Source organism: Geotrypetes seraphini, chromosome 5 (assembly GCF_902459505.1).
Source record: "Geotrypetes seraphini chromosome 5, aGeoSer1.1, whole genome shotgun sequence".
Lineage (NCBI taxonomy): Eukaryota > Metazoa > Chordata > Amphibia > Gymnophiona > Dermophiidae > Geotrypetes > Geotrypetes seraphini.
The window spans coordinates 76,431,212-76,449,356 of NC_047088.1; positions in this window are offsets into that span (position 1 = coordinate 76,431,212).

An 18,145-nucleotide genomic window follows, 5' to 3' on the forward strand; every position below is an offset into this window, starting at 1 on the left:
CTAAAAGGATTTTAAATGTAATTTATATTTCATTTCACCATGAAGCATATGAATAAGACATAACTAACAAATATGTATTTGTTTTATGCACTAGTAAGCAAAAACATTTGATGTTGTATCTAATAAGCTTTAAGAGTGAAACCAGATTTAGTTTTCATACTGAATTGGAACTTCAAGATTTTGTGATGCTGCTGTCAGGTATATGTTGCTTAAATAACAGAAAATTGCTGATTTCACCCTGCACTGGCATTTTTTATTAAATTGTTAATGTTAACAATGCCTGTAGTAACCTTATTTGAAACACTTCAGTGACAATTTCCTATGTATATTTCAGTTGGTTTGGAAACCAAAGTGACTTTGTCACTTTCCTTTTCTGTGACAGCTCATACAATTGAAACTTTAAAGTTTGTGTTCCCGTATAATATAGCGGTTTGATTCTTTCATGACTTTAAAGTTCAGGCCTGAAGCAATGTTAAATTCAATAGTATAAAGAGGTGCTAGAAAAGGGACCAATCTGAAGGAATTAATCTGTTTCAAGTTTTCTGATTATGTGTAAAGGCCAAGACACCTATGAATTGTTACTGTTCCTTTTTCTTTGATTGGATGAAGGCATGATATTTTGACACACGATTTTGCAAAGATTAATATACTGTATTTATCTGACACATTGGATCTAGCAAATTAGTACAGGGTGCTCAAAGTCTGACATCATAGCATAGTAAGACACACCTCATAAAATTAAAATCTTTGAAATGTACCAAATTTATTTTAGGAGCTTCAGCAGCAAGTCTGCCTTTACCTGTCTTTTGGAATAAGTCTTTTGCCTTGAGTTAAGGATATAAAATCGTTGGGGGTGAGCTATATTATTGTTTCTTCTGGTTTCTCATTTGCTTCTTATTGCTTAGGGGCACTTTTACTAATCTGTGGTAAAAAGTGGCCTCAGTGTGTCTTTACGCAGGTTCTTCTCACGCACTAAGGCCAGCAATAAAAATTGCCTTTTTGTATTTTTTGTGTAGCCTTAGATAAATAGTATGCACTGAAGTGAGGGGTATAGGGGGGGATGCATCTATCTCCCAGGACTGTAAAGTTCTAAAATGATTAGTGTTGTAAGTTTTGGACTGGTGTATAAAGGGCAACCCTTAACCGACCCTTCAGATAATCTCAGGGCCCCTTGCTTGGCTCATCTCCTCCTTCATGATAGCTCCTATCTCCCCCTGCTTCTTTTACCCTCTTCCTTCTTCATCTGCCAAGTTTGGCTAAATTTGTTGTAAATCCGATAAATTTGTTGTAAATCTACATGTCTATGCGGATCCTAATATAATTAATGTAAACTGCCTAGAACTCGCTGGGTATGGCGGTATATAAGAATAAAATTATTATTTTATTATTATTATTAGAACTGCACGGTTTGGCAGTTAGAATAGAATGAACTTGCAACCTAGGAAGTTTGAAAAAAAACTCATGCACCTGGAACTACAGACCACATCCAGACAGACAGGCACCTCTGGAAACTGTTAGGGACTCATGACAGGAATTCCAGCAGCTTCCAGAAGCCTAAGAAAAACCACTGAGAAACCAAGCCAGCTCTTGGACTTTCTGGAGAGTGGTCTTAAAAAATGACCTCACTCCAGAGGAAATTTAAGATCTGGATTTGGGCTGTAAATTTGTCTTTTGGTCAGAACAAACCAACTGACCAGGAAAAAGTCTTAAAATTGTTTTCTGTGGGGGTCTGTTGGTAAACTTCACCAACTGACCTGTCGGACGAGAAAAAGAGAAATAAATTTTGTGGAGCGTAGAAGTATATACTATAGTTAGATTGTGCCAAAGAGAGAAAACTCGCCTCTTCACCTTTGCAAGAAGTATAGTTGGAGTTTGCCGTTCAACCTCTGATATGGTCTCCTGTCATTTGGAGTGAGAGTGGATTGTGTGATGAGAAGCTTGCTGTGGCCTTCCAGTGTGATTGCTGGTCTCGGCCGTCATCTTCCAACAAATAAAAATACTTTTGTGCCCCTAGCATCATAAAGGTAAAAGCAGGGGGTTACATTTGTATTAATGGCCATATACTAAGGTTGTAATTTTAAAAATTTACCATGTGAATACTTAACTGTCACCCATTTTGTAGGAGGTTAGGGCATGGCAATGTAGCTCCACTGATTAACAGAGGAATGCCTAATCTCTGCTCATTAATATGCCCCCTCCATTTTTTTTTTTTTTTAGCAAGCGTTTAGCGTACACCATTTGGTAGCTATAGTAGGATGCCTGAGCATATCCTGTGGTACGACATTTTAAGCAGTTTACACTATAATAGAATAGCAAGTTTGCTTTTTATCTACTATTTGTCCGTCAAGCCCCTTCCCTTGTTTAAAAGCAGAGCCACCTTTTTGATATAGCTTTCAATCCTTAACCCTACTCCTCTGCCCTCCAACTCAGCCAGCTGATTAATCGTTCCCCTTAACTGTATCCATGACATCTTGTTTGTCTGTCTTGCCTGTTTAGATTGTAAGCTCTTTCTAGCAGGGACTGTTTTCTTACTCTTTATAACTCTGTACAGCGCTGCGTGCGTCTGGTAGCGCTATAGAAATAATTAATAGTAGTAGTAATAAAATATTGTATTTTGGAAAACAAGGCTGGTTTAAAGGGTTTGTTTCGAGTTTATTAAACATTTGATATACCACTTATCTAGTATCTAAGAAGTTTACATTAAAATATATATATGCAAATTAAAATTTTAAATATTAAACAAAACAAAAAAATTGGGAAAAAATAGAAAATCAAGACTAATATTTGAACCAAGTTTTGCTTTGTTGCCCCCATCAGCATTCCCTCACCCACTTTGGCACCTCCTTTGCCTACATCCTTTCTGCCTGCATCAGTTCCTACCCAGCCAGCTTCTTCCCACCATAGCAGCTCCCTTCCAGTCAGCTCTCTTCAAAGCATCAGCTCCATTCTAGCCAGTCCCTTCACCCAAAACTTCAGCATCCTTCCAGCCAGCTCCCTTCCCCAGGGCATCAGCTCCCTTCTAGCTAGCTCACTTCCCCTACTCTTGCCCTTTTTTCTCCTCCCCATGGTGCTTCCCAGCACACACACAGACATATTGCTCTCTTTGTCTCCAAAACTGGTAGTATTTTTGGCTTGTAAACCTCCTTCCGACATCCCTCTGCTTACCTTCCTTGTTTCTTCTCTCACCTTCTTCTCTTGTGGTTTTCAGAACAAACAGAGAACAGCTGCATCTTGAACCACATGCTCCTCCTTTGCTGTGCTAGTTTGCACAGCAAAATTTGAACCATGGGGCTTTACAATGGTTTGAATCCTGCAGTTAAAGCCATCATGACAAAAGAGGACATGGCCGCATGAGAAGGAGGAGAGAGACGAAAGAAGGGTAAGCTGAGGGATATTACGAACACAAGAATAGCCATACTGGGCCAGAACATCTAGCCAATTTTCCTGTTTCCAACAGTGGCCAATCCAGGTCACATGCACCTCACAGAAACCCTAATAGAAGCAACGTTCCATGCAACCAATCCAGGGCAAGCAGTGGCTTCCCCCATGTCTGTCTCAATAGTGGACTATGAACTTTTCCTTCAGAAACTTCTCCAAAGTTATGCCAACTGCTGTAACCACATCCACTAGCAACAAGTTCTAGAGCTTAACTAAACTTTGAGTAAAAAATATTTCCTATCATTTGTTTTAAAAGTATTTCCATGTAATTTCATGCCTGTTCCTCCTGTACGGGGGCAGAGTTTATGTTTGCTTTGCAAGGCAATTATCCATACTGCTCCTGGGAGTGGAAGGGCTGTAGTACTAGATCTTTAAACAGCTATTTACACTCATTGCTGATATATTTTCAGGCACTTTTCAATTTTTTTCCGATTGATTACTAATGATATAAGTATTCTTTGACTCCTGAGGTAGGCTTTCAGAGCCGAAACACAGGATGTATTGGGTACAATCATTTTGGTCGCTCTTCTTTGAGCCTTTTCTTCTTTTTTTTAATCTGCAATCACATAACTGTTTTTATTTATAAATCTTTATTCATTTTAAAACATACACAAAGTGCATATAAAAAATACAACTGATACAATAAAACAGCACTTATAACTACCAAATATTAATAGAAATCCCTTCCCCCATCCTGGATGTGTATGAAACTCTATTAAAAATGGAAGGCTTATACTATTGATTGGTGGTAACAAAATGTGCCAATGGGCCCCAAATCTCACTAAAGTTTTTACAATGACCAGTTAGTTCCAAACTCATACATTCATATCAATAGAATAAGCACAGGGATTCCAACCAAAAGGTATGATTCAGTCTATCGCAATTCTTCCAATTTTTTGTGATCATCTGTATAGCAATCCCAGCCATAACAAGGAGTAATCTATTCTTATCGGCAGAAATTGGAGACTTGGGTTGTAATATAGTTCCGAATAGAACAATATCATATGACATTGGAAGTATCCAGTATCCTAGTAATTGTAACCCATATCAACTTCCAGAAGCCAAGTATTCGGGGGCAATAGTACAACAGGTGATCCAGTGTCCCTATATCAAGATGACAATGCCAGCATCTATTAGACTTTGAACTATCTAATTTTTGCAAATGAACAGGGGTCCAAATCCCATATAACAGAAATAAACAGGTTTGTCTCATAAATGCTGACACTTTACATCTCATCCTCCAAGTCTAAATCCGTGGCCATTGAGTAGCAGAAATCTGCTGCTTAATCTCCAAATATCCCTTAGGCTTGGTTTTGGTTTCTTATTCAGATATTAATTTATACCACTTGGTGGCCTGATGCCCTAGCAAATCTGTCTGGAAGCATAGACCCGACAAGCTATACTGATCATTTAAATTTCGCCATTCAGGGAACTCCTTCTGAATGGCCTGCTTCAACTGCAACCACTTATTTTCTTGAGACTTTATAATATTGAATGATTGTTGCAGTTGTGACAAATCAAGCAGTTTCCCATTTGATAATACATAATCCAATGTATGTATACCTGCCTGCAGCCAATGTTTCCAGAGGATCTTAGACTCACCAATTTGAATCTTGGAGTTCAACCATAAAGATTGACATGCGGATTGTTGTACTGGTATATATGTTAAATTGTTAATGAATTTTAATGTTCTCCATGTGGCAACAAGAATACTATTGTCTTTATAGATGTGGGGTAACTTGATACTCAAATGTGGCTCAACCGCAATGGGGACATGAGTTGCCATTCTAAAATCAGGCAATCTGGAAGATGCTCCAAGACTTCAGGAATGATCCAATACATACCCTGCCGCACAATGAAAGCTTGATGGCATCTAAAAAATTTTGGGAAATTTACCCCTCCCCCAATTGTGGTTTTTGCAAGGATACTAAAGCAATTCTAGCAGTTTTACCCAGCCAAAAAATTTGGTAAGAATCCCATTCAATTTTTTATAAAAGGACCCTTGAAAATAAACCGGTAACATATTCATTTGGTAACAAACTACAGGTAAAATCATCATTTTAACAGTTTGAACTCTCCCCCACCAAGAAAGATGTAATGGGTTCCAATGCTCACACATTTCTTTGACTTTCAGCAATAAAGATTTTTCATTTACTCTCATTGTGTCTTCCAATGTTTTTTGAATCATGATACCTAAATATTTTATACCCTCTTGTTTCCAAAGGAAAGGGAATGGATCAAATAATCCTTTTACACAATGCACATTTAATGGAAGAATCTCCGATTTCCTATAAATAACCAAAGGAGAAACAATTATCAATTCTACAAATAAGCAGTTTAAAACATCAAACTTTATCTACACAATTTAAGAAGGAATAAGTGATACTGTGACAAACCCATGGCTAGCTTTGTCCCTGTGATTAATAAAAGCAGAACATGGTCCCTGGTCAGGAGAGCTGACCAGGTTAAAAGTAATGATATAGAAATGGCTGACAGTGAGATAGAGCAGGAAGGGTATGAGCCTAAGGATATTCAGCAGAATGTGCCATGCCAGAGTAAATATACCAGAAAGCCTGTTAAGACTTACTGAGAAGTAGAGACCTGGTCCTGCAGGGTATTCAAACTATCGTCAGCCTAGAAGAAACCAGCTTTATTTCCCTAGGGATTTTCAGCCCAACTCCCCTCCTCCTAGGAGAGAGGGTTGGGACTATGACACATTCCGGAACTTGGAGGTGAGGAGGATGGCAGTTTGAGTGCAGAGCTCCTCTCCCTGGACATTCTCACTAAAGATTTTATAACTATTTACCGTATTTTCACGCATATAACGCGCGCGTTATACGCGTTTTTACTTACCGCGCATACCCCTCGCGCGTTATATGCTTGAGCGCGGTATACAAAAGTTTTTAAACATAGTTCCCACCCCGCCCGACGCCCAATTCACCCCCCCAGCAGGACCGCTCGCACCCCCACCCCGAACGACCGCTCGCACGCGCTCCCACCCGCACCCGCATCCACGATCGGAGCAAGAGGGAGCCCAAGCCCTCTTGCCCAGCCGACTCCCCGACGTCCGATACATCCCCCCCCCCGGCAGGACCACTCGCACCCCCACCCCGAAGGACCGCCGACTTCCCGACAATATCGGGCCAGAAGGGAGCCCAAACCCTCCTGGCCACGGCGACCCCCTAACCCCACCCCGCACTACATTACGGGCAGGAGAGATCCCAGGCCCTCCTGCCCTCGACGCAAACACCCCTCCCCCCCAACGACCGCCCCCCCCAAGAACCTCCGACCGCCCCCCCAGCCGACCCGCGACCCCCCACCCCCCTTCCCCGTACCTTTGGTAGTTGGCCGGACAGACGGGAGCCAAACCCGCCTGTCCGGCAGGCAGCCAACGAAGGAATGAGGCCGGATTGGCCCATCCGTCCTAAAGCTCCGCCTACTGGTGGGGCCTAAGGCGCGTGGGCCAATCAGAATAGGCCCTGGAGCCTTAGGTCCCACCTGGGGGCGCGGCCTGAGGCACATGGGCCCAACCCGACCATGTGCCTCAGGCCGCGCCCCCAGGTGGGACCTAAGGCTCCAGGGCCTATTCTGATTGGCCCACGCACCTTAGGCCCCACCAGTAGGCGGAGCTTTAGGACGGATGGGCCAATCCGGCCTCATTCCTTCGTTGGCTGCCTGCCGGACAGGCGGGTTTAGCTCCCGTCTGTCCGGCCAACTACCAAAGGTACGGGGAAGGGGGGTGGGGGGGTCATGGGGGTCGGCCAGGGGGGGTCGCGGGTCGGCTGGGGGGGCAGTCGGAGGTTCTTGGGGGGGGCGGTCGTTGGGGGGGGGGGGGGGTTTGCGTCGAGGGCAGGAGGGCCTGGGATCCCTCCTGCCCGTAATGTAGTGCGGGGTGGGGTTAGGGGGTCGCCGTGGCCAGGAGGGTTTGGGCTCCCTTCTGGCCCAACTACACAAAGGTACGGGGAAGGCGGGTGGGGGTGTCGTGGGGGTCGGCCAGGGGGGTCGCGGGTCGGCTGGGGGACGGGCGGAGGTTCTTGGGGGGGGGGCAGTCGTTGGGGGGAGGGGGTTTGCGTCGAGGGCAGGAGGGCCTGGGATCCCTCCTGCCCGTAATGTAGTGCGGGATGGGGTTAGGGGGTCGCCGTGGCCAGGAGGGTTTGGGCTCCCTCCTGGCCCGATATTGTTGGGGAGTCGGCGGTCCTTCGGTGTGGGGGTGCGAGTGGTCCTGCCGAAGGGGGGGATGTATCGGACGTCGGGGGGGGCATAAGGCTTTCAGGATGGGGACAGACCTTCAAGGGGGGACAGGACTTCAAGGGGGGACAGTGCACGGAAAGTCAGGGGGGGTGAACGGAGAGTCGGGACAGCGCACGGAAAGTCAGGGCAGTGCACGGAAGTCAGGGGGGGTGAACGGAGAGTCGGGACAGCGCACGGAAAGTCAGGGCAGTGCACGGAAGTCAGGGGGGGTGAACGGAGAGTCGGGACAGCGCACGGAAAGTCAGGGCGGGCGAAAGGAGCGTCGGGCATCATGCGCGGTATACCCGTGAGCGCGGTATACAAAAGTTTTTGTACATATCATCGTGATTTCTGCGCGCTATACCCGTGTGCGCGTTTTACACGGGTGCGCATTATTTGCGTGAAAATACGGTAATCCCTTCAGTTTAACTAAAGTGATTTCAGATGGCTTCAAGAAAACAACTTACATTGGATACTGTATTTGCTACATATGGGAAAAGTAAAAGACCAAAACCAAACCCTGTAACACCATCTAACACCATTCCAGCAGGGGAGAGCTGACGGAGGAGGGCTGCAGTCCGGCCATCGGACCAACGGTCGGCTTGGGGGCCCGTTCCAGCAGGGCACCCGACACTGTCTTCACTCCTCCCCCATTCCAGCAGAGGAGAGCCGACGGAGGAGGGCTGCAGTCCGGCCATTGGACCAACGGTCGGCTCGGGGGCCCGTTCCAGCGGAGCTCCCGACACTGTCTTTGCTCCTCCCCCATTCCAGCAGGGGAGAGCCGACGGAAGAGGGATGCAGTCCGGCCATCAGACCAACGGTTGGCTCGGGGGCCCGTTCAAGCTGGACTTCAGTTTTGACTGTTTTGATTTTATTTTCACTTCTTTTTAGTTTATGATATTTTTTAAACTCACTTATTGTTTTACCACTTATTTTGTTTTATTTTATCATTCAAATTTCATTTAAATTTCCCCAGAATTCTATTGCTTCAACGGTTCTCCCTCTGCATCTATTCTTATCTCTCCTCTTTTTAACCTTTCAAATTCCTTTAGATCATTGTAATCTTATTAGTATGTTTATTTTCTTATTTTCCTCCTCTATCTCTATTTTCTTTCTTTATTACTCTTCTAATTGTCATTTTTCCTGGTACTTTAGTTAGATTGTGAGCCTTCGGGACAATAAGGGAATTTCTAAGTACCTATCTTACTTATAATTTTAATGCACCAATATATTCATTGTAACCCGTTCTGGGCTCTTTTGGGAGGACGGGCTAAAAAAAATCGAATAAATAAATGTAAAAGTAGAGCCCTGATTCACAGTAGGGGAGAGACAGAGGCAGGAGAAGCAAGACAGAGGTACCAGCAGCAGTGCAACCAGGAAGGTGAGGGGAGGAGTCTTTCCCTTCCACCTAACAGCAGTGAGGAATGGATGTGGATATGGCTGAGAACTTGCCAAGACCAGCTGCTGAGAGCCTGGTAGGAGCTGAGGCTATGGACACTGCTGAATTGCCTCCAGATGCCAGCTTTAACCCAGAGTGGATGGAGGTTAGTTCCTAAGCTAAAGGGAAGAAGAGAATCTGTTTGAGTGGACTGTGTTTGTGTGCTGGCTCTCTGCAAGCAGAAACCAGGTGACTCTAATCAAGGAGAGAAGGAAAAAGCCTCTCCGGTTTTCTCCATGACTGTCTTGATGTTTTGTTTGTTGAGAAGCTGTAAATTTCAACTTGTGAAGTTTCTGTGATAAAGCCTCTGCAACAGTAGTAACTTATCTAATGCACCCTGCTGTGCTAAGTCTACAGAAAAGCTCAGCTGTTGGAGCTCTGAATGGAGCAAGGGCTGAGAGTTGAGACCTGGACACTATGGGACTCATAATTGAAAGAGAAAAACGTCCAAAAACCGGCCTAAGTTGGCACTTGGACGAGCATTTCTCAAAAACGTCCAAGTGCTGATAATAAAACCGGGTTTTGGACGTATTTAAAAACGACCTAGGCCTTCATAGTGCCGCTCAACGTCCAAAGCTAAACGGGACGTTTCGGGAGGCGTGTCGAGGGCGGGACTTGGGACGGCTTAGACTTAGTCGTACAGCATGTAAAACCGAAAGTTTAACAACAGAGCCTAGACGGAACTTGGACGTTGTGACTTAGACCATGTAAAACCCACCTAAACTCACCAGATAAGTACTGTAAACACATAACACAGACCCCCCACACACTATCCCAGTGATCACCAACCCCCCCACCCCCATAAAAATTTTATTCACAACTTTAAATTTCAGCCTCCAGACCATCATCACCTGGCCGCCTGGCGTAGGAAAGTCTAATCGTCCAGCACAGAAGCAGCTTAAGTGATCTTGCGGGTGGGTTAGGGACCCATAGAGAGAAGGACCCATGCCCATAAGCCCCTGTAATCACTGCATTGATACTTAAACATGTGCACTGCCCTATACACCCCCAAAACCCTTTTTACTGGCATATAAGTGGCTCTTACAGTCATAAGGGCTATTGGGGTGGTAGATAAGTGGGTCTAGGGGATTCTGGAGGTGGTTTGGGGGGCTCACCGTCACCTATAAGGGAGCTGTAATGAGGAGAAGCCATGGCACCCTTTTTGTGAAGTTGACAGCAGTGCCTGTAAGGTACTCCACTATTTAGGTGGCATATCTGGGTGTGCAGTCCATCACTTTGCAGACCTCTCCCACATCCAACAGGGTTTGTTCTAGGCGTTTTGGACTTGGATGGAAAGTTGGATGGAAATGTGGTATAAAGATGGATGATTTAGCGGCTTGGACGATCAGTATAATTAGACGATTTTCAAAAGTAAAAAAAAGTTGTACATATCTTTCGAAAATGTGTCTTAGGCTCTTTTTAACTTTGGATGACTTGCGAGATAGACGTAAACGGACTTAGACGTCCCTTTCGATTATGCCCCTCCACACCTCACAAGTTAAGCTGGGGACTTGTGGTTTTATCTCCAAAGTTTTGCTACTGTGTTTGCCTTCCATGTTTTGCAGTTTTCTTTTCTTGTATGAATCTATTTTGCATGGCATTTCTACTTACCTGAACCCTGGTGAAGAGGACTGTCTTGAACCAGAAAAAGTCCAGGGGAATTATATTGCATGCCATACTTGAACTTTGAATACCAAAGAACAAAAATGAATCTATTCTTTGAATACTCTGGCTCCAAATGGATTAAATGAAGAAATAGACTGGATGTCTCTAGTTTAGAACTGGGGTTCAATCAGTTATAAATAGGAGTAGCCTAAATTAAATATAATGCTTCACAATATGAAGATTTTGTTTTTCTTTCTATCTATCATGAACTGTTTTAAATCAATGGTTTAATAATATCTCTGACCATGTTGGTCATTTCCCGTCTGTCCTTCAGGGGTAATCGCTCCTATCGGATGTCTAGTTTCGGTTTGAAATTTTTTGTTTTAACCGGAACTGACGACAGACGCTAATAAAATATGCTACTCTATGGAGAGGAGCGGTTTCTTAGAAGCACGATAGTAAGTCTAGTATATTTCAAGTTATAAATGCTAAATGATAGGGTCCTTGTTAGTATGTATAATATGGTTAGAATCGAATTATAGTTATTCTCACTGGCTAAGACAAAATATTTTTATTTGTTTTTAGATTAACCATGGGAGCCTCAACCCTGACGAAAAGTTATCTTGAAACATGTGCATGCTGGTAGAGGCGCTCCCTAAATACTGGTTACTAATATTAAGCTAAGTATATTGATATGAAAAAGTTGCTAAACTAAAAATACAGTTTAAAAAAAGCTAAAAAAAAACCCCGTATAAAACTTATAAAAACAAACAAATTGTTGCTCCTATGACGATCGGGTTCTGTGATCTGTTTCACATGAACCAACGGGGTTCTTTAGCCCTCTGAGGATCATGAAAAGTCTAAAATAATAAGTATTTGGTATCTTTGGACTAGAGAGTTGCGCAGGGACAGAAATCAAACCCGTCTCCGCCCATCCCCGGAAGAATCAAACCCGTCCCTGTTGGAATCAAATCCGTCCCCACCCGTTCCCGCTGGAATCAAATCCGTCCCCACCCATCCCCGCTGGAATCAAATCAGTCCCCACCCATCCCTATAAACTTCAGAAGTAGTTATTTCATTTAATTATACTACTGAATTAAAGGCTCTGGTAGAGACCCATTTATATATAAGCAAAGACACTTTATTAATTTGGAAATGTTAATTGGGAAGAATACATACTTTGTAAATGGGTTTCTACCAAAGCCTCTAATGTAAATATAAAATATAAATACTCAAGCTGTCAGCTGAGGACTTCCTCTGCAGTTGGCCGGGGGTCCCTTTTGCCAAGATTGGCAGGCAGCAGTAGCGTCCGAGTCACAGATCTGGCACCTCAGTGGCTCATGGATGCTGCCAGCGGCTGCTGCGCTTGGTGGAGGGGAGTTCTGGCTGTCTCTAGAGAAGGTCCTCTGCTGGCAGAGCTTGGGGATCCCCAGCCACAGCAAGGGCAAGCAATTACTTCAACACTGTAGAAATAAAACCAGAAATGCATTTCCTTTTCTTTTGAACACAATACAAAGACATCTGCTATATACATTTCCCAAAGCTAATATATTTTAGTCAATAAATTCTGTTTTTTACCTTTGTTGTCTGGAAACTTATTTTTCTATCAAGTTGGTCCCAGTTTTTTTTTTCACGCTATCCCATATTCTGTAAATTATTCTGTTATTGTCCATTGGTTCCTTCTAACATGGTCCAGCATTTATCCCTTTCTCATCTTTCGTCCCTACTCACCAGCCCCATGCCTGACATTTCTCCTTCTTGTCTATCACCCCTCCCCAGCACCATGCCACATCTCTCCCTCCATTCCCTTCACCACTATGTCCAACATTCCTCCCTCTTGCATCCCTTTCAATCTGTCCCATTGTTCTCTTTCCACCACATTTCTCCCTCTCATCTTTCTCTTCCCTTTCATCTGTACCTCATTCCCTCCCTATGACCAAAAATTCTCCTCTTTCTTCCATTCCTTGTGTACACGACCATCTCTTTCCCTCTCACTGACACACTCACGCCCAATTCTCCTTATCTATTCCCTCCCCCACCTCAGCATCTCTTTCCCTCCCTTCCTTTCTCCCAAGTTCATGCCTTCTGTGTCCAAAAACACACTCCCTCTTCAACCCCTCCCTTCTGTGTCCCATGCCTGCCTCCCACATTCGAGTCCAGATAACAGCAGGGGTTGGAGGCAGCTCGAGCCGAGAGGCTCGTCTTCTTTTCCTGCCAGCAGCATGCCACACACAGCTGGCCCGGAAGTCTTCCCCCGTCGTCTGAGGGAAGGCTTTGCGTCGGTCACGTGCAGCGAAACTTGGGATCACCAAAGATGAAACTTCAAAAACTTTTTCTTGGTCAGACCATATTCTAAAACTGTGCAATCAATGCATAGCACAGCTATCAGTAACTTATTTCTTTGGTTCTTGATGTATAAAAATTCTACCCAACCCCATATGGAGCAGCATTGAGTGGGCGGAGTTTCATACTGAAGGAGAGAGCAGAGAGGTAGATTTGAGGAGGCGGAGCGCTCCTTCTCTGTACTAGCACTTTGCTTTCTCCTCGAGCATAAAACTCCGCCCACTCAATGCAGTTTCTAAGTTAGACAGCCCGGGGCAATTAGCCGGTTTGCTGTGTTGTAGCTAGGCCCCTATGTCCAAGCCTTGTGAAATCAGAAAATATTCATTTGAAGGCTCTCTCAATGTCTATGCCCCCTTTTCTAGTAGTAACAGCAGCCGACTCCGTGAAGGTAGTGACATTAAAAACCTGCACAGCAGAGGGCTTTTCATGAGGTTTCTTTCCCATCGCATCACATGCTAATCTGATCGATGCATTCTATAGGGGGGGGGTTCAGGGTTCTACTCCCGGTCCCTGTCCTTTTCACCTGCTGCAGGAACTTTCAAACTGCTACTTTAAGACAAAAGCTGTACATGTCGGCAAGTCACAGAGTTTAGCAGTGTCCACGTTCGGCCCTGCATGTGACTGACGCGAAGCCTTTCCTCTAACGTCGGAGGAAGACTTCTGGGTCAGTTAGCATGCTGCAGGAAGGAAAAAAGGAAGATGAGCCTCTTGGCTCAAGCTGCCTCCAACCCCGTGGGATCCCCGAGATCAGGAGGGGCGCCCCACGGGATCTCTGCGACCCAAGGGGGGAACCCATGGGATCCCCGCGGGTCCCGCGGGATTCCCATCGTCCCTGTTCCCGTGCAGCTCTCTACTTTGGACTAGTATTGATTGTAATGACTGGGTGTTGTATATATTGAAGCAATAATTAGAGTCCAGTCAATGAATAGCCTGTGGACATTTCTGACAACTGTGTGAACCATTTTTAAATTTTTGCCTGATTTATGAATTTCATGATTGTGGCTGACGGTGCTCAGACCACTTACCAAATAAAGCCTAGACTTGAGAATTTAACAATACCGGGACTGTGTCTCCCATTCTTGGTAAATTTATCTCAGTGTGGCCTGGGCAGACTATGCAGGGGCCTAGGTCTTTTTACTGAAAGGCCTTCCTCTTTCCTGAGGAAGCCATGCCGACAGGTCAGGCAGGGGTTTGCTGTGTGACAATACGTATCCAGGGTTTCAGTCCTGTGCTGTTCACTTCGGCGGTGTCCAAATAATCTTTTTCAATAAGATGATAACCTGGACTGTCTCTGTTGCAGTTTCTTTCTGATGAGGGATCCGCTTCATTGTAATTCCTGCAGTTGGTTTCCTCAACTATTACTGTCTTAATGCATTTTCCAGAGATCCATAGAGAGCAGCCTGCTGACATCAGTACCTTTTAGACACGGTGGCTAGTATATGAAAGCTCCATTGCCCTGCAGCCAAAATGTTTTGTATGCACCTTCTTTGCTTCCAGACTCCCACATATGAATAGTACTGATCTTTGAGTTGTACTGTAATGTTATATCACCAGAGGACTTCAATAAACATCCTTTTAAATCCTTCCTCGTTTGTCAATTGAGACAATCAGTCACTGCCATCTTGCGCATGTTCTGTCCACTTTAAACCCCCCTTAGATAATGTTTCTTGTTACATTGAATAAACATGTCCTGTCACTTATAAGACCCATATATTATCCCCAAACCACAGAAAAAAAACCTTCCAGGGAAGGGTGTACTTTAGACACAAGTGCAAACTAAACAAGTGACGCGAACAAAAGGATTTTAAAATTCAATAAGTTTAATGCTGCACAAAGAAGACAGACTAAGATACCATTAGGAGTTCTCAACCCCCAATCAAAAACAAACTGTACTTGTATGGTATCATTAATTGAATGTGATGAATCCACATTTAAAACATCAACTGTTACTTTCCCAGTAGCCTCCGGAGCTGGAGAAAAAGAACCCTGAAGCTCCTAACTAACTGAACTTTCAGAACCATCTCCATAGATACCATTAAAAGCAGCCAGCATACATCACCAGAGATATGTATATAGAATTCCATGAGTCAAATTCAAAACAATTGGAGAAGATCAATTTTTTCCTTGTTTAAAGTTCTAATGTCAACTGTCTGATTACCAAACGCTATTTTAATGAAATTAAAGTTATTACAATCTTAGCAAATCTTCTAATATCTTGTAAAAACAGCAGATCACTTCAACCCTATTTCCTCTGAGTCAATTCTTACATTAATCCATCTGGAATTCCTGTCCAGCAATAAATTCCTGCAACTTTTTGGGATCTTCAAAGTTTGTTGTTTTATTATTTACAGTCACTTTCATAATGGCTGGATAAAAAAAGACCATATTTTGCTCCCATTAATTTAAGCTGTGGCCTCACATTTAAAAATTATTTCCTTACTAAAGCAGTCTGTTTTGCAAAATCAGGCAGAAACAAGATTTTATGCTGCTGCCACTTAAGAGACTTATGCTGTAGTTAAAATTTGCAGCGTTTGTTGGTATTTCAGGAGCCGAATTATCAGTGGTCTGGGACCTCTCTGGTTACTAGATCTTTCTATCTCCAGAGGAAAGCGAAATTGTATTGATAGCATTTTAGGTATATTCTCCTCCAGAAACTGAATCACATTAGTTCCTTCACTACCCTCAGGAAGCCCCAGAAGACGTAAATTATTTCTTAAGAACATAAGAATTTGCCTCCGCTGGGTCAGACCAGAGGTCCATCCCGCCCAGCGGTCCGCTCCCGCGGCGGCCCTCCAGGCCCATCACCTGTGCAATGGGCCTTGCCTATTCCTATAACCTACCTCAACTCCTATCTGAACCCCTCAATCCCCTTATCCTCTAAGAACCTATCCAAACCCTCTTTGAAGCCCTGTAACGTGCTCTGACCTATCACGGCCTCCGGAAGTGCGTTCCATGTGTCCACCACCCTCTGGGTGAAAAAGAACTTCCTAGCGTTTGTTCTAAACTTGCCCCCTTTTAATTTCTCCGAGTGCCCCCTTGTACTTGTGGTTCCCCACAGTGTGAAGAATCTGTCCCTGTCTACCTTTTCTATGCCCTTCAGGATTTTGAAGGTTTCTATCATGTCTCCTCTAAGTCTCCGCTTTTCCAGGGAGAATAGCCCCCAGCTAGGGGTACTGTTTGGGTGTAGATTGAGACAGGTGCCAGTAGGTGCCTACCTTATGTGCCAGTATTTTAGGCCAGGAAAATCCTATCTTGATTTAGGTGACACTAGGCATGATTCTACAAATGGTGCCTACCTTTGAGTGGCATGTGGTAGGTGCCATTTTCTTAGGTACCCACCAAGTTAGGCACTCTTTATAGAATCAGGCCCAAAGTGCCTGCTTCAAGAGGCACAATCTCTGTGCTCCATGGTATTAAAGACAATGTGGCACTGAACACCTTAGTTCAGGGGTAAGGAACTCCGGTCCTCGAGAGCCATATTCCAATCGGGTTTTCAAGATTTCCCCAATGAATATGCATTGAAAGCAGTGCATGCAAATAGATGTCATGCATATTCATTGGGGAAATCCTGAAAACCCGACTGGAATATGGCTCTCGAGGACCGAAGTTTCTTACTCCTGCACTAAGGTGTTCAGTGCCACATTGTCTTTAGTACCATGGAGCACAGAGATTGTGACTCTTGAAGCAGGCACTTTGGGCCTGATTCTATAAAGAGTGCCTAACTTGGTGGGTACCTAAGAAAATGGCACCTACCACATGCCACTCAAAGGTAGGCACCATTTGTAGAATCATGCCTAGTGTCACCTAAATCAAGATAGGATTTTCCTGGCCTAAAATACTGGCACATAAGGTAGGCACCTACTGGCACCTGTCTCAATCTACACCCAAACAGTACCTCTAACCACACCTACTTTTCAGGTAAGCACCTTGGTATAGGTGCCAACGTCCAGGTGGTAGGTGCCTACCAAGTTGGTGCCTACCGGCTAATTCATTTTTTTTTTTAATTGTTTTTTAATGGCGCTTTTAATTATCAGTGCCAATTAAACAATTTTTTTAAAAGTTAGAAGTCTACATCAGTAAACACCCAGTTAGGACACTAGTCTTTGACCTATGGGACGCCACATGAGCGGACTGCTGGGCACGATGGACCACTGGTCTGACCCAACAGCGGCAATTCTTATGTTCTTATCTAGGCACCATTTATAGAATTGGGGCCTTTGTGCTAAATCATGGATCTGTTGAGCAAATGCACATAGCCCACTGTTCTGGCAACGTTTCATTTAAACTGTTTTTCTTTTAGTGTAAATGAAACGTTCTTCTGGGGCCAATGAACAGTCAATTGGCCACTGCTTTACCATGCATAGAAGCATTGACCGAAAGTCCCATGCTAATGAGCTCCTTAGTATTAAAATGAGCTCATTAGCAAATTCGTGCAATGCTCAGAACAATTGGCCACTGCAAAACTACCAATAGCGCAGAGCTGTCTATAGGGTCCCCTGTATACTTTTCTGTCAATGTAAATCATAACCCCAAACCTTTTCTGGCCTCCTTAAAGCTTTTTTAAAAAAAACCCTGGTGGTCCAGTAAATCTCTCTTGACCCTCTCTCAACGCTGATTCTCTCAGGCACTGACAGGAAAGTCAACCACAACCCCAAATCTTTACTGGCCCTCCTAAAGCTTAAAAAAAAAAACAATCCTGGTGGTCCAGCAAACCTCTCTTGAACCCCTCCAAGACCCATCAAAGTTTTAAAACCCCTTGGTATAGTGGGCACTATCCGACCCCTTCCTGGATCTCCCCAATTTAAAAAATACCCTGGTGGCCTACTGGCCCAAGCTGGGCCACCCCACACAACTCATCATCCCCGCCTCCCCTCCTGATCCAATCTCACTCCCCATGTACCTCAAAATAGGCAGGAGGAATTCCAACTCCCTCCTGCCTCAGGGCCTGCCTATTCAAAATAGCGATGCACTGCCCCTGCCCAGTGCATCCTCAAATGCACTGGGAGAGGCCTAAGCACCATATAAAGAGTTTTTAAAAAACTGTGGTGGTCAGGAGGGGGTTGGGTAGGAGTTTGCTGGACCACCAGGGTT